The 20,239-nt window shown below is 41.4% G+C and overlaps 1 protein-coding gene across 5 annotated transcripts in view; it reads left to right on the top strand.

Annotated features, from left to right (window-relative positions):
• The first annotated feature begins 18,175 nt into the window (after window positions 1–18,175).
• UGT8 (UDP glycosyltransferase 8) overlaps window positions 18,176–20,239 on the top strand; it is a 44,703-nt gene continuing 42,639 nt past the window's right edge. Inside the window, exon 1 of one of the 5 annotated variants that reach the window (XM_054825453.1) lies at window positions 18,176–18,706. The gene's annotated coding sequence lies outside the window, so the exon portion shown is untranslated. Of the gene's footprint in view, window positions 18,707–18,947; window positions 18,968–19,133; window positions 19,212–19,297; window positions 19,613–20,239 lie in introns of those variants that run through there. The other 4 variants (XM_054825455.1, XM_054825456.1, XM_054825454.1 and 1 more) reach the window with 4 other exon arrangements.

Raw genomic sequence — 20,239 nt, 5'->3', positions numbered from 1 at the left:
TCTGCTGCTGTGATGGGCTAAGGACACAAGAGAGGTAAGGTCTTCTGTTAGGCAAAGCTGTCACCTGTGTGACTTCACACAGACTGGAAAATACCGGAATAAGGTGATTGAGCATCTAAAAGTCTCTTTCCTAATGTGAAGCTTTATAATGGGGCCACATGCGAGTTCTGCCCTGTATGTAAAGAGGACTATTAATCTACCTAGGACATGTCCCATCCTCATTAGAATAAATCTAGATGCCACTATATGTAAATGTTTTGCAAGTTAGGAAATGAAACAATTTGCATACAGTGACACATGTGGAAAATCTCATGTATCTGATAAGGTATTCAGGTACAGAAGCAGAAACTAAAACTATTGCAGGAACTTGCAACTGAGAAGATATTTTTATTCCCATATAATTTCTTCCAGCACAAACCCTGCTTTTCTTGCCACACAAGTGTTTTCAGTGCATTATGTGGCAGCTAAATCTGAGATATTTCTGGAGGTTCATCCATTTTTTGAATGGAGATGTGTAGATATATTGCATAACAACTCCCTCTTTCTCTCAGAAATATCAATAAATGTTTTTTTTTTTTATATCAGTCTGAACAAAACCATCACTAAAGTCACGTTTGGGAAGATCTTTGCCAATAAGCCTGCTCTTCTGACTAGCTAGGCCGATCACTTTTAGATCAGTGGAGACATCAACATTTCTTTTAGCCTAGCCACATTATAGTAGCATCAGACCCATGGGCACGTGTCACATCCTTCCATTCCAATGTAAGATTAGCAGCATTATGGAAAATAAGAAAACAACAGCTTAATCTGACAGCCATTACACAGAACAATCCAAGAAAGGACAAACAGAAAAAGAAAGCATCAATACAACTATGATTGGGAAGTTAGGTTATTCGTCAACCACCACACCACAAGCATCAGGTATTGCAAACACTACCTCAGAGACAAAAATCAACCCAACCAAAACAAGAAATTGCACAAAATTGACTGACTTGAACACATACAGAAGTGAAGAGAGCAAGTCACTACTGCACCTTTACCTTGTTGACAACACAAGGCCTTAAACAAACTACTTGCTTTTCTTTAGTCTGTAACCTGATCAGAATCTGCAACTATATGAAATGTTAGCTAGAACAAATAATTCTGCTTTATAGAGAGTCAGTTTCTGTCTCTGTGTTTGTTTTTTCTTGCTTGTTTATGGTTTTTTTGGGGGGTGGTTTGTTTGGGTTGCAGTTTGTTTGTGGTATTTTTGGGGGATTTGTTGTTTTGTGGTGGGTTGGGGTGTTTTTGTTTGTTGTGGTTTTGGTGGCATACAAAGAGCAGGATACCAGTACAGCTCCTTGATTTTCAGGGCTAATCAGCCTTGCTGCAGGCCCCAAACGAGCTCAAACTTGACAAGGTAAATATAATCCTTAAACCACAAGGGATTAGTCTACAACAGGGACATCAAAACATTACCTGTAACTTCCCATCTCATATAGCTGGTATATAAATTAATTCTTTTTCTAGCATATTATTTGACATTGCAACACTACATAACACTGGCCTTTAGATGCAAATCTTAAGGTTAGCTCTGTATTCTACGTTCCAACCTTTAGCATTCATTGTTTCTAATGATGTGACTATTTACTAAAGGCTCCACCTACTAGGAACTTGCAGTTTTGGAGTAGGAATTAGTATTGGTTTTTGGCAAGGTTCACGTACTTACATTTTACTTGCCTTGTTCCTGCCTCAGCAGTGTTCTAGCTATAATGCCTTTCCACAACAGGTTTTGCTTACTGCACTTTCAGCTTCCCTGTTTCAGTCTATAGATTTTCCATTCTGTGTTTGCATGAAAGGATGCAATGCAATGTAATTTATGTTGCTAATGCCATCAGTCAAATAGCGGTGGTGCTATGCGTTGCACCCACAAAAAACCCCAAACAAACCAAGGACGGTTGTTTCATCTTTATTATGGATCCTATCCTCTGTCTACAGCCAAAACAGTTGCTCTCTCTTGCTTAAGTATGTCTTTGAAAAGTTGTCAATCTAAAACATTTTGGCTCTGCCAAGTGGAACATTTTCCTGAAGAGTAAATCACATCACCTACAGCACCAAGAAACAGAGTTGGTTGTTTTCTGAGCCAAAGTAAATTTCCTGGATAGCTGTACTTTCTGGTAACTGTATGTCAATGATCAAGAACCATCCTCTGAGGACTGTGCTTGGCAGACCATTACTGAAAGGACGCAGGAACTAACATAAATGTAGTCTGGCTGAATTTTGTTGCCTAAGTCTACTGGAAGAGGAAAATGTGTCGTGTTATATAGTTCCTCTCTACAATATGCACAACGTACATTATCAGTTTGCCAAAATTTCAATAGACCTTTAAGGTCACTCCCCACCCCCACCCCCCCCCCCCATATCATAGCTACACCAGAAGCTAAAAGCTTTAATACCCTTCTTCTCAAAGAATTGCGATGCTATTGTCAGTGGAAGTGGCAAATCCTCTATGCTAGGCAAAGCCCCCATATTTCCAGATTAATAATGAAACCTTCTCCTTTCCATTGCGTGGCTATCCAAAGACCTGTTAGATTGGATAGGTGTCATACTGCAACAAATATATATATAATCTTCTATGTTAATACTGTTGCAAAGTTTGCTCAGAACCATAGGGAACTTACATGGTAGAATTTTGAAGCCAATATCAGAATACAACATAAATACGTATATACAAGAATAGTCACCGAGGATGGTTAGAGATGCTCAGAAGGTTTAATGCAAAACAGATTTTTCAGCAGAAAAATGTTAATGCATTTTAAACAAAGTATTTTATGATAACGTACTAATATTTTAAAAATTATTTTGAGATGTAGAAGGAACGGAAGTTTGTGTGACTTGCCAGAGGGCAAACTGAGCACAGATTTTCATTCACGCTTATACCTACAGCCTGGGACCAGAGAGTTTACAGGTTTTTGCCTCTGTAGTAAGGAGCCTTAAAGACCCTAGTCCAAGAGTAATTGTCTATTTTCATACAGAGTCCTTTTGAAAATCCCCCGTTAGACAAACAACATTAATGATCAATAATGTAAGAATTAGTTAAAATTCCATTTCCTGCACTTAGAAAGTTTAGTGACCTAGCGAAACACACAATATAAAGTGGAGTCAGCTACTATTATGCAGAGATTTGTTTGGAGCACCCCTAACATTGACTGTATTTAATTGCAGTAGGCACCATAGCTCCTCACTAGACACGCAAGATATAGAAGTACTACTATCTGCAAATATTTCTGGCTAAGTAGAAGCCGAACACTTGCTCTACAAGAGTCTCATCACTGACACTCAAGAAACAGATAGCAATGCGTTCTCGCTGTTTGCACTACTTGCTGAACTCCAGATACATGGTTTGATCAACATAAGCTATAATCGCATATTATACATCAAAAGTCACAGGTAACATAAGTTTCATTTCACGTGCCTTTACTATGCAACTTAGAAGCATTTCTGCAACTCCTGCCTACAATTCACAATTGCAGTTCACTGCACAATCACCACATTAATCACCACACTTGCACACCGTTTCACAGATGCCTTAAGATTTGTGTGATAATCCACACCTAATTATAATCTGGAGTTAAGTTTTTGAGGGTTATTTCTAATCAACACTTACAGTGCATCATGGGTTGCAAAAGGATTTGGGAGTCACCATCAGTATCATGTCCTTACTCGTCACATATTGTTAAGACACTGTTTCATTATTTGCTTTGCTGACTTGACCTGACTTATTCAAACACCTTTTGCCTCTGCCCCGTTTGCCCTGGCAAGAAAGGAGGGATCCCTTCAGATGGCTAAGCCCAGACTTAAGATCTGGTGATAGCTCAAGGTTTCATGCTGTGAGGATACACTGTCTTTTATGACTTAAACATTTATGAGACTTTTATCCCACAGCAGACAGAAATTGGCCTGTAAGTAATGTTTCTCTTGCTATGTATTTTAAAGACAAGTACCTGCACCTTACTCAAAGGGAAGGAGGTTCCTACAGCTGTCTTTCATCCTTTTTCACATCTGTGCCTGGAAGATATAGGGCAATACAATTTTACAGTACTATGGCAGAACTCAGCAAAGCCTTTATGCTAACAGTGAATCCTATGCCTAACAACGTATACATATATATCTGTGTGTTATACCTCTGTTGTAACAAATAGCTGCGATAGGTAAGCATAAAACCGAGGAGTGTTTTGGCTCCCTACATTTTAGATGTATTGCCTGCAGGACAATAAGAACACTGCAACTTTTTTTTTTTTTCGCTGCTGATTCTTCATTATACCAAAAGTATGGTATCGATTCAAAACTGAATGCAGGTTAGGCTGAAAATACTTCTAGAAGGAACAACATTAAAGATCTTAATCTTATAATTATGTGCCATTTCCCTGGGTCAAAAAAGGCAGGATTTCAAGTCCCTTCCTATTTAAAGAAGCTCAAGCTCATGTTTTTCTCTCCAAATGCTCAAAAAAAAAAAAGCAGGTCATACCATAGTGTAGGACAAGTCTTTCACGCTTTATCTGTTAAAATGTTGCACTTATGTAGGTATTTGCATACTCACTGATCATCAGAAAAAACACTTTTTCCTTGATATTTTTAATGAAATTGAAAGACACCTCTGGTACTCTATAATATGGTGATGATGAGAAGGGAAGGTAGTGTTATTCTGGGAAGGGGAGAGAGAGGGATTTTCAACAACCCATTAGTCAGAGGAAGTATTTGATCCAGGCAAGACAGCAAGGTGTGACACCATCTGTTCATCACTGTGGTTGTCAATAATAATGAATTTTAGCTGTTCATAAACATGTCTTCTGTTTTGTAAGAAAAAAGTTAATATTTTCTATTGAAGCAGTCAAAATAAAATATTGTTCATTTCACTGGGCTACATGTATCTATGTTTTGCTCAGTGACCAGAACCAATCACTTATTTGTGCAGACATAATGATGTTCATACTGTTGAAACCAGGCCGTCATATGGATGCAATAAAGCAACTATTGCCAACCGTGTCATGAACACGTGCGGGTCATTTCACAAATTCTTTGATGGCTTGTCCTGACTTCTCAACAAACTCTCCACATATAAACACTGTTGTATTCAGCTGCTTTTAATTCACTGACTTCACCTTCATATTCTCCATGATTTATCATTCATGGAGTTCCGTACTTTCCGGTTCTTGGTCATTTCTATCTCTCTAGCCTATGGCACTTGTTGCTTTTACAATAGATGGCAGAAGCTGTGTCTCCCTGCAACCGGCATCCTTATCCTTATTTCACATCCTGCTTCTCAACTGTGCACACATTGTTCCTTTGAAGCCACTCCTCTGGTATGTGTCTTTTTGCTGGGGAGATTGCAATATCCTTGCATCTTATTTACTACTTTGTTGTACCAAAAATACACATAAATCACTTTTCCTCACAAAATCCAAACAGCTGAGAGAACGGAAGCTTGCCTCCATCTAGCCCTGCTACAGACTGATCTGCCTCTAGATCAAATAGATGGTTCCACTGGCACAATACCACCTAACTGTAATACGGCAATCATCTTTTATATTTATCATAGAATCACGGCTCACTTTGTGATCATTCCATCTGACTTAAGCCTCCAGCAAAAATAAGCAACACGGAGGTGGGATGCAGCCAGTTAGTCTCCAAGTGTGAACTAGGCTGGAGAGGAATGGGGAAATGTTCTTGAACCTTATTTTTACCAAAGGAAAAACAAGACAGACAGATGTACCACAGAAAGCACGTGCTGAAGCCGAAACAAACCCTGTTCCTAAATCGCCTTGTGAGTTTTTACCACTAGATGGTGCTTTCAAAAGGAATCAAAAGTCAAAATACCAGTTAAGGTCAACAAGCCAGTACAGAGAAGAAAACTACAACAAATCCAACTAGAAGCATATCCCGTATGCCATTAAACTACCAGTCCTAAAATTCTGCTACGACTAGGCCACATTGTGGTTCTGTGACAGAGAGGAAGCCTTAACACACACCATCATCACAACCGGGACATGACCGACAATAATGAATTAATAAATATTCGTGGCTCTTAATTGCTTCCAACAAACAATACTGGGGCATGGAGAGAAGAAAATAAGCTAGAGTGGCCTGTGGGCAGGCAGATGTCATTTTGAGACCATAGATGTATTACACTGAAAGTGACCTAAAGCCATCTCAGTTGCCACCTGTCATGTTCCCTCCAAGCGTAACACTGGATCACTGCGCTCAGTGGTCTGGGAAAAGAGGAAGGAGCTGGTGTTCGTCCTTCTGAAGAGACACAAATTAAGAGAGCTTTACTGGTTATTTCCATCATTTAGAACCTCATCAAATAAACAGCATGAAGAGCTTGGCAATTACCTTTTGAATGATGTTGCATTATGTTTTAAAAACATCTAACATTGCTGTACAGACATACAACTCATGTGGTTGGAAGCTTCAAGTCATATTGTTTTGCCTTGTGCTTTAGTCAGGTAATGAATAGAACACGGCACAGAAAAATATATACATTTTAATTTCAGCCTTTGCACTCTCTTACTGTTTGTTTAAGCCTGTCCCACTGAGACTCCTTGCACTATACGCCCCTGGTTGCATTCCATCTGAAACAAAGGCATATTTCAGGGAAGTACCTCTCACAAAGAGGTATTGATGAACCAGAAATCAGAGTCTGGACAAATGACCATTTTTCTATAAACACAGCTCTATTGTTTCAGCTTTTCTTCTCCCAGGGAATAAATATTTCATTACTCAAAGCAGTGGCTGAAAAGCAAACGACTCCTCCCTCTTCTACCAATAATCTTCCCCCACTACTCTAGAGAAATGAAACTCAATGGTTTCTATGACTCCTCTCTTGCAATATTTATATTAATTTTTTTTACTCTTATCTTGTCCACAAATAAGTTATTGTCGAGTTCCCTGTTCCTCTGTGAGGTAGATCCATGAAAACCCAAGCCTGTTCAGATGTATACAGTGATTTCTGTGACCATTTGCCCACAGGACTTCCAGTTTGCTCTTTGCGTTTGCCTGATCTATACTTAACTTTTGGTCACATCCTGCTACTACCAATGCCTTCATTTTCACTAATCCTTTCTCCTGTTTGGTTTTTATTCCATCCCTCAAACTGCCTTCTCTGCAATGAGTTCCTTCATGAGTGCTTTCTCAGCTATTTTACAGATAAAAAAAAATCAAAGGTAAGAACCACTTCTGTCTTCCCTCCAGCCTTCACAGATTTCAAGATCTGATCTGAGTCAAGAACATAGGATTGAAATTCAGTCTCCAAACACTGTCCTTCCAGGAATCACTGTTTCTGTTCCACATAAACCCCTCTGCACACAGATTTACAAAATAAGACCAAGATTTGAGTAGGTGTGGAGAGATATTTGCATGCTATCACGCAAAATCCACACTCAGGCAAAGATAGAAAGAATGTAGATGAATAGCTTCTCTAATGCCATGTACCTCAAGGGATGGCTGAGGGGAGACCTTATTGCTGCCTTCAGCTATCTAATGGATAGCATAAAGAAGGAGCCAGGCTCTTTTTGGAAGTGCACAGTGACGGTATGAAAGGCACTGCGCACAAAGGCCAACGCAGGAAAATCTGATTAGACACCCAGAAAAAACACCTGTTTCCATGAGGGGTGTTGAACACTGGAGAAGGTTGCCCAGGCAGGCTGTGCAATCTCCATCCTTGGAGATGTTCAACATTCAAGCGGTCAGGTCCTAAGCACCCAGAACTAGTATGGTCTGCTCTGGGTAAGGGTGGGACTAGACCTCCAGACATACCTTCAACCTAAATTATTTTATGATTCCCCTGTTCAAGGATCTCTCTGGCTATAGCTATGCTAGATACACAATCTCCAGAACTTTATTCCAAAACTTCTGCAGGGGCAGAAGACCCCTCTTCTGCAGAAGGAAGATTCATTAAGGCTTCCAAATATTCAAATCTAGATGTGACACAGTCCTGTAATGGATTTTCATACACTTCTCCATTCACAGCACACGGTCAAAAAAATCTCAGTTTATAATCATGTCGGGTGGTGAATGAGACATGGACCAAACCCAGCTCTCACCACAAAGAAAAAGTTACATTAACTGCACATTGATCAAGCTTTGCTATGCCTTACCAATAAAAGAACCAACCTTCCAAAATTGCTGGTAGAATACAGTGTAGAAGGAGAGATTATTCATTAAATGACAGATTTTTCTTCCCTAAACATACACTTTCCATTGGCTGGTGCTCAGTCATTCCTACTAGATTGATGGGATAATGGGACTAATGAAAATGTAACAGGTCACTGCTCCAAACATCTTGATCCTCTTGCATATATTTAACACAGTCTTGGAATGAAACTAAGAAGATTCAATTTCCCTTAGCAAAATGGTCAATATATTATTCAAGGTTCCCAAGAGGGCTTTAATATAAACCTACATGGTGAGAGACACTTAACAGCTACAGTTAAATCACTGAAGGTACAGTAAAGGACAAGGCCCTGCAGAAGATCATTTATATGAGGAGGAAGACACAGGAAACATATCACTATGTGATAGCATCAACACAGGACTGCAGAGGAGCTAGAAGACTTCCGTACCAAGAAATGGTGCATCTGCTCTGCCCTCCATCACAAGATAGGGTCAACAGCAATTATCCATCCATGCTACTATTCCTGTCTAATTTGGATTTCCCTGGTAGTTCATAAGCACAGATGTGGTTACACAATAATTGACTGTTTCTAAGCAGAGATGTCAGTGTTGAGTAGAAAATAAATTCTTCTCTTGTTCCTCATTTCATTTCAAGCAAAACAAAATAGAGCTCAGATGTCCTGGGTCTAGATCTTAAAGGACTGCAGATGTAAAATGTAAGCCTTCACCGCATTCAAATTAATACATCTAGTTCATCTTATTCTCTAAGTAGGGAACAGAAAATGTATGTTTGTGACTCCTTTAGAAGAAAAAAAAAATATAAACTACATTACTCTTGCAAGTTTACCAAAAAGAAAATTCAGCTAACTTTAACACAGCATCTGGCTAGGTTTCTTGATTATGAGATTACAACAACATTTACCTGTAAAGTTATAGGAAAACAACTGCCATTTCAAGAAAACCTTCAGTATTAATCAGTGTAGGAGATGTAGAGTCATGCTTATTAAAAGTGATTAATCAAATAGGTCATAAATAGAAGCAAAATACAAGCTAAATAGTTCCATATCCAGACAGCTACATTTGAGAATGTATTAATGGAAAGGCAATGAAAAGAAAACAAAGAGGATTAATACAAGATAAATTTCCCCTCCAGGAAGAGAAAGGAAGATACATGGAAAATAAAAGCAGACAGAATGCTTATGTGAAAAGGAGGGATAATACATTTCAATAATGCAAAATATTAGTTATTTTCCGCAATTGTTTAAATCCAGTTTTCTAGAGTTAGTTTGTATAGAATATCAGCATCAGTGACACATACATTCTACTGATTTAAAAAGTATTGCCTTGCTCTATTTGATACTCTTAATAAAACCTTTTGACATTCAGAATTACATTAACTATTGAATGTATAAAATAAGTTCAAAGGTTAGTACATGGGATATTCATAAAGAAAACTATGGACAAATATACATACAATGACTCATTTGAGACCTTTGGCCTGAAAAAAATAAAGGTAATTATGCCATCAGTGGGGAAAAGACCCCAAACTACAAGGCAGATTTCTAGTATCTACACATGTTAGGCATGTAACTAAAAGTTTCAATTCTCTTTACAGCTTGTCAGAGTTCTGATTTAAGACTATTCTTTTCTCTCTTTTTGAGAGAAATGGAAATGGATTCTTGATCATCTTATAAGTTTCTTTTCCATCCTTCTCCTGGTATTTCATTTGCCTCCTAAAAATAAAGGAAGAAGGCTGCACTGAAAACTAAATTGAAAGCAGTTTGGAGAGAAAAGGAGTTTCCATTTGCTCTCTGTTCCAAAGCAGATTCCCTGCCCCAAATTAATCATTCTATACATTCAGGCCTACAAGCTTTCTGGTTGCTTTATGCCCAGGGATAGCATAAAATAGGTAGGAGGACAGGGAAAAACCTAGCATTTTAGGAAATGGTACCAGATACACTCTTAAAAACAGATAAAGTAGTACAGAATTAATATTTGAATAATTACACACTGTATTTGTAAGAAATTGTAACGCCACTTGTACAGAAGGGGCAATGTAAAATTAGACAACAGGTACTCCAAAAAGGGTAGTTACAAAAACAAGAGACAGCCTTAGTTGCAAATAGCTGTGGTCTCTAAAGCAGATTTTGATGGTGGAATGGCAGAGTATGGACACATTTCTCGGATGTGAATGGAAGAAGTGACACCTACTCTGACGCCTGGAGCGTGTAGATGTGACGAAGAAAAAGGGGTTGGTAGTTGGTGCAAGATGAAAAAAGGCTTCTGCAACATTCAGAAGAGAGCTTGACAGAATGTTTTTATTACCAGGGCTGCTGAAAAGCAAGGGAGATGGCAAACAGTTCATAAGGAGTACAGAAATGCACAAAGGTGAAATAAGGACAAGGAAATTCTGTGAAGATGCCTACTACTGTAGAAACTGAAGAACAAAGAAGAATAACTTGCTGAAAAGACTACTTCTCTAGACCAAAGACAAAAAAAAAAGTGTTCTGATTTTTAAAATGGTGGATGGTGGTGATTTCAGTATGACATTCTAAAAGCATGTCATAATGTCTGCAGACTGAATGACAGATCTACAAGTGAGGAATTTGTTTAGAATATCTTGCATGAGGATGTGGCAGTGGCTACCCAAACATTGGGAAACAACTTCTTGGTATGTGGTAGGTATAGAGTGATTTTGGCATGCTTCCCATCACACCCAATGCAAGAGTTATAACCAGATTAACAGGCATTGCTAGGGAAGGCCCACAGCTGTCGCAAGGAATTTAATACTAGAAGTACTGACTTACCCAAGTACTGCAGAGTTGTTAAGATATGCTCATGGCACTTGAAACACCACATTCCCTCCATGCTCTGTTGAATTACATCAGTGGCCATGTTTTATTACTTTAGCAGTTTTGATTAATCATGCTGTTGGGTTATTTTGTTTCATATCAGTTGCTGGAAATCACTGTCCCCTACCTCTCCAAGCTTTGTGTATAAACAAGACAGCATATTTATATTAAATGATCACCTGGCACTGGGGCTTGGCCTCAGGATTTTTGCCCTGTATCCCTTGCAAATATCCTAAAAAGAAGGCTGAAGAGTCCCCTTCTGGGTGTTTTGGGTTTGTTTTCTTTTTCCCTCTCTCAGGTCTTGTAAGTTTCTAATCAGCAATTTAGGATTGAAAGGGACCTCATGGGCTGAGACTATTATCCTACTATCGCAGGAACTCAGTCCTACAACATCAGACATCTAAGGAAAGAAGGACATGAGTTCATTTCTGCAGACCCTAACACTGCTTAGCAAACTTTTTCAGACTACTGCTTAGTGTCATCTTTGACTACAAGAACAAAACAACAACACAAGCCCAGTATGGCCTATTCACCTTATTCCCCTTACCTCTGACAAGAGGGGGGGGGGGGGGGAAGAAAAAAGAAGGAAAAAGATAACTACCCACCTGCATGAGACAGAGAGGAAATGCAGAACTCCATTTACAGGAGATTAATAACTATTTGTTTTGTCAAGCTTTTGCCACTCTATGATTGGGGCTATGAATACTCTCCTAACAACCATTTATAAAACAGAAAACTGAACACACACACATACACACACCATACCACACCCCGTCAATTATCCCAGTATCGAATGGCCAGCTAGATCTCAGTTCAGCTAACTACTTCCTTGATTCCCTATTGAGGTTCTACATGTTAACTCTGTTCATTACTCTTGCCTTTCAGATGAGGTAAGGAGAACAAACAAGATGCACAGAGCATTTTGGGTTTGGTGGTTTTTTTAGTAGGTGTGGTAGGACTGTGCTTTTATTATGAGCAATGTCGCAAGAACCAAATATAATAAAACACTGTTGGAGTAATACACTGGTTTGGTTTGTTGCCTTTTTTTTTCTTTTTCTTTCAAACAATAACATGCTCTAGTAGAGTATCCAAGCACTATTATTTATGGTCATACACTACTAACCTTTCCTGCTTATGCAGGAAAACTATATAAACCACAGCTTACCATCACATATTATTCAAGCTATAACTGTATCTGCAAACCTAATCAGTACTTCCTAAAGTCACTTATCAAGGAAACATAAAACCAAAGTACATTCAGGCATCTCGTTGGATTGAATTACTCTCTCTACAGTCAGATTTTGAACTTGGCATTTGTTACAATATGTAGGTAATACAGACCAGAAGAATGTCAGTGGTTCTGATAAAGCAACTTGCATTGCTTAGGTATAAAATTATATATAATAATATATATACACACACTGCAAGCTTTGCCAAGTATTTAAAAGATTTTTTTTTTTCCTTCTGAAAGGCAACTTTATTGTAGTAGCATTTTGTAATTGCTTCTTCACATCTAACAAACTAATCAGATTAAGCAAGCCCCATCAGGTGACAGACTCTGAATACCTTTCGATACTTTAAAATGACAAAAAGACTTACCACCAGTATCTGTTATGCATTTCCTACCTCAAGTTTAAAGAGACACAATTGTAGCCCTTACTTTCTTTTAAGAGGAATAAGAATGGCTATAAATAGCATTATTTGCACACAGTTTAGAAACCTGCAAAATAACAAGTTACATTTGTAAATAATAAAACATTTTTCATTACAACTAAAAATACAATCTTTTAAGCAAGTTAAATCCACCGAGATGGTTTGTGAGTTTATATGAATCAGCTTGCTCAGAAAGGTAACAGTCATCTGGCATTTGAACCTTCACCTGAATGATACCAATGGCTTTTCGGTTTTTGCCTCTAATTTCAACTCCCAAAGAATTAAAGAAGATAGCATAACTCAAAAGGCAAAGTTTACGGATAGAAACAATAATAAGTAAAACTTCATGCATGATTTTTCATGTGCAGATTTTTTATATACTTAATGACTTTTCTTCCAAAATTGAATTTGAAACAAACAGTTTTGTCTAAATGTGAACGCAACATCCACCTTGCTATTTCTACATTTCTTTTTTAAAAGCACGATGAGGAAAGGGTTGTTACACAATTCAAGAAGTGACCAAGCGTGCAACGCCAGAAGAGTAGTGTTAGAACATGACAATGACACAAAGAGTTGCACAGGTTTTGAACTAACTTCAGTGAGTCATAGCTAAGTATAGAACAAGCAAATGAACAAAAAGTCACCAGAATAAGTAACTTAAACCCTACTCAATCCACAAACATCTACACCACCCCTAGCATTTCTTGGCTGCTTATTACATTTCAACCAAACATCTAAACTACCTTAAGACTTTGAAGTGCTCAGACACAAAATTAGCTTAATTTTCCAGAACCAAGTTTTGTAAAGACACACACACCTCCACTTACTAACAGGAAGAAAAACAAAAAAAAAGTCTTTAGATTTTCCAAGTACAATCTCATATGCAGCACTCTGGGTACATTAGTACAAAACTAACAAAAAAAAAAAAAAAAGAACTCAATTCAGGAATTTGTATGCTCTCTAGTTGAGAGTTCCCAACACAAGAAATACCATACAGGTAAATGAAGTCCCTCTAAGCTGCTCTTTGGTTTCTGATAGTGGGGAAAAGAAAACACCCTTTGGAGAGAACACAGCCACTTCCTACAATCAATTCCCCCATTACTCACCCGAAATGTCCAGTCATTGTATTTAGACAGCTACAGGGTAAACCCCTGCCTTTGATGAGCATTCACAGAGTTGTTACCCACAACGCTTCCTAGTCCTTTCTGAACCTGCCAAAACAGCCTGCATCTATAACTTCCTGTAGTAATGGAAACAATCAAGGTCAGCTGCTTTTCCATCTCTTTAATCTGTTTTGCTACTTGCTGCAGTTAGTATCACCTGGTTCTTGGATTACAGGGTCTAGTGAATAACAGCTGTGTACCTATTGTCTCTACTCCTTCACGGTGTTGCAAATCTTAACCATATCCTCTCTCAGCTTTTTCCTTTCCACACGGAAGAGCTCCAGCTTCTTTAGTCTCTACTCATAAGGCAGCTGCTCAATCCCTTTAAACACTTTAAGTGCTCTTCCCTGTACCTTCTCTAACCCCAGCACGTCCTTTTAACAAGGCACAGTGAAGTGGTATTAATGGTTTTAACGCTTTTCTACATGCAAATGTTCCGAACCTGTGGTTGACAAACATCCAGGACAAAAACCTTCTCAGAAAGTTAACAGTACCACCAGACAGGGAATAATAAGACCTCACTTAAGTTTGTTTAGAAATGATTCCTTCTTCCTTTGTTAAAATTTTTGCTGAAGGAAATAGAACATGCTGGTTTTTAAGCACACAGGCTGTGCTGAGAGAACAACTTTTCTTCTAAGAGAAAAACTGATTATGATGCCCGCCCCATGTTCTGCTGCTACCCAGATACAACATCAGTTAACTAGAAATTACCATTTCACACTTACTAGAGCCAAAAACCATAGTGTAATCACACAGTAGTTAGCTTCTGTTGGGAACCATCATTCACAGCTGCAATACACAGTTATGGGAGTCACCTATATAGGTAGAATAAACACCACTTTGTGTTAGGTATGTGAGATAATAAGGCCAATAGCTGCCTACAGCAAAGGCAGACTCTTCTGTACACCTTTATTGTGTTTGTGGGCTCTGTGAACAGGGTCACAAGACATAGCAAGCAGACCTGGAAGAAATGGTTTTCTGGTAATACCGCAGTTAAATTAGGTAATATACATTTCAGGTGATTAGTTACATCTGGCAAATTGGTAAGGCAATAGAACTAAAAATCTTATTTAAACAAATTAGTTTGGCTGCTTATGACCTCATACCAATTAACAAGCAAAATAAGCTAACCCTGTCTTAGATGAGTTACAAGGAAGATTATATTTCTACTTTGCTCTGTAGAAACTACATGTATAGTCAAACTAATCAAGTCACTAGGCAAAAAACACTCAAAGAACAGTATGTGAATCATCATGATCCAGAAAACCACTGCAGAAATTAGTCTTTCTTTTGCCAACAGACCAGTGCAAATCAGGAGAGAAGCACAAGGGACATAATCTCCAATTTAACTTACATACAACGTCCGGTCCAATCAACCAGATGTGAAGAAACACAAATCTGGAATTAACAGTGTAAAATTTCTATATTCTTACAATAAAAACTCTAGTGGGAAGAAAACACAACAGGAAACGGTGCTGTCCAGCTGCTGCTCTCTTGCTTTCATCCAACAGAGTCAAGTTCTGAATCCCTCAGAGAAATATTTTCATGTCAAGATGCATTTCTTGTTCCGCAGTTGGTAAAAATAACTTTGATGACATCAGTGTCCAACTTAAAAGCAAATGAAATAAATTACTCTCTTGAAAAATAATATGAAGGTGTCCCTTTGGACAGCAATAGGTTATTCAAAAACACTTCTAAAGTGTTTATTAGCCCTGTAAAACTTAAATGAAAATTAAAAGTGCTTCATATTTATAGCATTTTGTGACTTTTCATTATTTTATTTGAATCTGATTTATCATGATTTGGAATTCCAAGATTCCAAAATTTTTGCAACACAGAATTTCTGTGTTATATTCTGGAATTTACTGGAGATCAAAAATTCCATGTTTCAGTATTGGGCTGTATAGCTTATATACCTTAGTTTTATAATAATAGCTTAATTAATAATTGATACCATATATTTACTGTCTCCACAGCTGGGTCGTTGTAAGTATGCAGCAAGTAAGAAATACAACAAACAGTTAAACCCAGAAAAAAACCCCAACTACTTTGCATTATGCACATTTTTTATTCTGAAAACAATCTACAGTTTGCTTGCATCTCTTTAATGATAAAAGAAGTATATGAACATCACTATATTGTTTATCAAAATAACAAGTCGGGCAATAAAAGATTGGAGCTGTCATGTTATACGCATATCCGGAGTTTGAAATAAAAACAATTTTACAATAGCACGTAACGATAACAGGCAAAGACAGGACAATATCCCGTACTCTGAGTTGAAATATTCATACCAAAGAAGGATCACTACATCATGTTACAATAAATGCACGATGTTATGAGGATCATTAACTCTTAATGCATTAATTTTCAATAAAATGTTTTAGCTGACCTATGCCGGTCTGCTGAGGATAGAAAACTAGGCGGGCAGAACATTGATAAAACCAAGCAACTCTGACTTGCTGACAGGAGTGGTAGGAGGTGTGGAGATGAATAAAAAAGCTCCTAGAAGTAACATTCTCTCCTGAGTTAGTATTAAATAGTATACAGGAATTAAATTCAAAATACTACCATCACTGTGAGACATTTTCAGTACAACATTCCAGGAAAAGACTTTTTTTATCAAGGGCTGATAAGTAATTTTAATAAAATTCCCCAGGTAATTGCACCAATGGCTACCTTTCAGTATTGCTACTTCCACAGCAAGAACAGCTTTATTAAAGCTTCTACCCAAGAAACAAAAAGAATACTCATAGACATGCAGAATGTATCTCAGGGAAGTCTGAACAAAATTTACACTTGCTTCAAATCTAGACTGAAGGTAGTTCAGATACGCAGAGGAGCTGAATTTACTCAACTATTACCTACTGTCTTCAATTGACATTACAGTTTGAAATTTATTTTGCCTGGAAGTAACTAAAACTTTGAACACAATAGTGGTTCTCTATGCTTGATTCTGGGACGTTTAACTTCAGAACCTCATTTTTAGGAGCTCAATACTTACCTCAAAGCCAAAGGCCACTATTAGCTTGTAGGATTTGAGTATCACCTGCTAAAGGCTAACACCTGATTTAAAGTTAACTAGATGTCAAATGGGGCGTGAGATTTGAGAAACTTTAATAATTTGTTTTATATGTGAGAAACAGAAGAGCTTTATAATGAGTATCATGAGAAGTTTTATGTACCTAATAAATTGGATTAATTTGAATGAAAGTAAAGTTTCATTTTCTTCTGCAAGCCATTTGTACTAGAATAGAGATCAATTTAAAGCTTATGTTGGTTTTTTTCATGCATTTCATTAACTTTCTTGGTTTGTCTGATGAAACTTAAACCTTCACTTTTATTAAAGGAGTAACTTGATCTGTCAAATCAGAAAGACTGAAACTTCTTTTCCTTCAAAGTTCATTACAAAACCTTCAATGAATGAAGCATTTACCTTAGTGGGTCCATAAAACACTTTTGAACTCATAACTTAAAGCAAGGAGAGGAAAGTTTGGATTTTAAAAAGTGCATGGCAGGCAGGGGGCAAATTTTGTTCTTTCAAAGAACTTTATTGTCTGTCAACTGTGAAATTACACTTATTATATAGTAAGTGAATAACAGGGAAAAAAACCAACACACACACCCCCACCCCCCAAACCACACACACACACACACACAAACCTAATTGCAGAATTACCGTTAGTATTTAAATTTTGTCAGGTGATGGCTTGGAAAACTACTGGTAGGTCTTTCTCAGGATGATGGAGGATAGTAGCATTATATCTCTTTTAATCAGCCTTTCCCAAGTAGGGACTAAAGTCATAGGGAGCTGAGAGCCCTTTCCTGTAGAAGGAGAAGAAAAAAAAGAAAATGACCATGTATCACTCGAGTAGCCAGGATCAATTAGGCAACTGCGCCTAGCTTTAATGAAGGTAGGTGGGTCGGGGGGAGTGGGCGGGGAAAGGCTTTGGGGTTTTTAACCGAAGCTAGTTAGTAACGAAAAAGGAGGACTGAGGTTAGGGCACGGCTCTGTCGAGCTGCCTCTCACAGTTACAGCGGGTGGAGATGAAGATTCCGCAGGGGTATCAGCTTGCGCCTCGTAAATCCTCCACGCTGTAGCGCGCACTTGAAGGCACGAATGGCAGCGTGCTCGGCTGCCGGCGAGCATGAGAGGAGCCCGCGAAGCCACGAGGAACCAGGTCGAGGGCAGGGAGCTCCGCGGGGGCAGGGCATCCCCCCGCCCGCTGCGGGCGGGCCCGGCGGTACCTCCTGCGGCCTGGCCGCCGCGCCCGGGCTGATTGGCGGAGGGCGGCCCCGGTCCCACCCGCCAGAGGCGGGCACAGGGGACCTGTCCTGGGAGCTGGGGCAGTGCGTGGGGCGGGAGGGCGCCCGGGGACCCGGAGGGCGGCTCTCCGCAGCGGCGAAGGGGAAGGGGTGAGGGGAGTCTTTCCTCGTGTAGCCGAGGGTACCCCGGTGGCAGCATCTTCGAGGGGGTCGACGGCAGCGCCGGTGTATGCGTCCGGCGGGCGGTGGGGTGCCGGGGCGGCAGGGCGGCGGAGCGGAGCGAGGGCAGAGGAAAGTGATGAGAAGTTGAGGGAGGACGGAGCGAGGGTGCCCTTTCCTCTCCTCGGCCCGCACCGCAGGGGCAGCCCAGCCCCGCAGCAGGTGCAGCAAAGCCTGGGCACAGGGGACAGGCGGGCCCGGCGCTCCCGGCGCCGCAGCGGAGGGGCTCCGGCGGGAGCAGGGCCTCAGGCCGGGCCGGACGGAGCCGCGCAGCCCCCGCGCCCGTTCGACTGAAGGAAAAGAGCGGCAAGCGGAGCTCCGAGCAGCGGCTCGCGGCTCGCTCCGGTCTTCGGCTCGTTACCAGAGGCAGCGACGCGGAGAAACGGCCCTGAAGGGAGAGCGGTGAGGGAGCTCGGCAATACCCCCGGGGGCAGCGGGAGGGGGCTCGGGGAGGGCGAGGCAGTCCCGGCGCCCCTCTCTGAGGCGGCGGCGCGGGCGGAGGGTCCCTGCCCGGGCGCTGCGGGCGGGGAGGAGAAAGACTCTCACCTTTCTGCTTTTTTTCAGTGCCCCCTCTCCTCCTGCTTTCCTTCCTCCCTCCCTCTCGTAACGCAAGAGGAAACCCTGGGCTCCTTGCATCACCCCGCGGCGGAGGGTCTGGAGAGGGTGCGGTGGGGCGGGATGAGGGAGAACGGGGGCGGGGGGAGAGAGAGCCGTGGACTGACTAGAAAGAAGCCGCAGGGGAACGGGAGGCCGTGGCGATGCGGTGTCCCTGAGCAGGGGGAGCGGCGCGGAGGGGACGGTGTGACCTGGGAGTGGGGGGGGAGAAGCGCCGTGTCCTTGCGGGGGTGCTGAGGGGCGTCATTTCTGGACGAAGAAAGGACACCCCGCTCGCCGCCCTTACCCTGAGGTGAGCCTGGGCTGCCGCTGCTGCGGGGAGAGCAGGGGTTTGGGGACGGCAGGGAGCGCGACCGTCCCTAGGAGAGGATTTTTTCGCGCCGGGCACGGCACCTGTGTGGTACGGCCTCTCGGGGCGGGCGGGAGTCAGGCGGTCCCTCCGGCCGGCCGCCCTGCGCCTCAGGCGCCGCAGCGGGGAGCGGCACCGGGTCGCCTCGCGCCAGCGCTGGAGGCCCGGCAGGTGCCCGCGCTGCGCCTTGAGGAAGTTGAGCGGCGCGAGACGTGTGAGGAGGAGGGAGGAGGACGGGGCCCGCAGCGCTGCCGCCTCAGGGGCGAGCGCTCGCTCGCGGTGTTCCTCAGCAGAGAGCGGGCAGGCGCCTCCGAGAAGTTCGGGGGATGAGGCAAGCGGTAACAGTACGTGTCGGGACAGGAGCGGGGCCGGCGGGGTGTGCGTGGCGACCGCTGCAGCGGCGAGGGGGCCGCTGCCTTTCTGTCACCGGCTCTGGCTTAGTTCAGCCTTGGCGTTTCGCTGTGCCCCTTCCACGTTAACTAACTGGAGCGGCCGCTCGGCCCGCGGTATTGCCGTGAGGGGCTGTCGCCGACAGCCATCCCGAAGTTATGTAAGTCGGGCAGCCACGCTTGCTTGTGGACGCCTTGTCAATATTTTTTTTGTTAGCCTGCTGCGAACTCGGAGGTGTAACGTGAGGGACCCCCGTGTGAGTATGTGGCCTGGGACGCGTGGTGCTGTGCCTTCCGTGAATGTCAGCCGAGTTTCGGTCAAAGCTGCCTTGCCTTTGAAGGAAGAACATTGCGTAATTGCTGCCGAGTTTCCCCTGTGGGGTTAAAAAGGGGGAAAAGGGTTAAGCATACACTTTGAAGGGGATACGTCAATAAAGTTGCGGTATTTAAACGGATATTAAATGGTATCTTGTCTTTTATGACTTGTTTACATCCTCGTTTTAGTCCTGGCTATGGAACAATAGGAAATCATTAAAAATACGCAGCCCATTTTGCATGCTCATCAGAGTTGCCTGGGGATGA

Source organism: Grus americana, chromosome 4, assembly GCF_028858705.1.
Source record: "Grus americana isolate bGruAme1 chromosome 4, bGruAme1.mat, whole genome shotgun sequence".
In the NCBI taxonomy this organism is placed as follows: domain Eukaryota; kingdom Metazoa; phylum Chordata; class Aves; order Gruiformes; family Gruidae; genus Grus; species Grus americana.
Note: the sequence above shows the minus strand (reverse complement) of the source record. Positions and strands in the feature narration are given on the sequence as shown.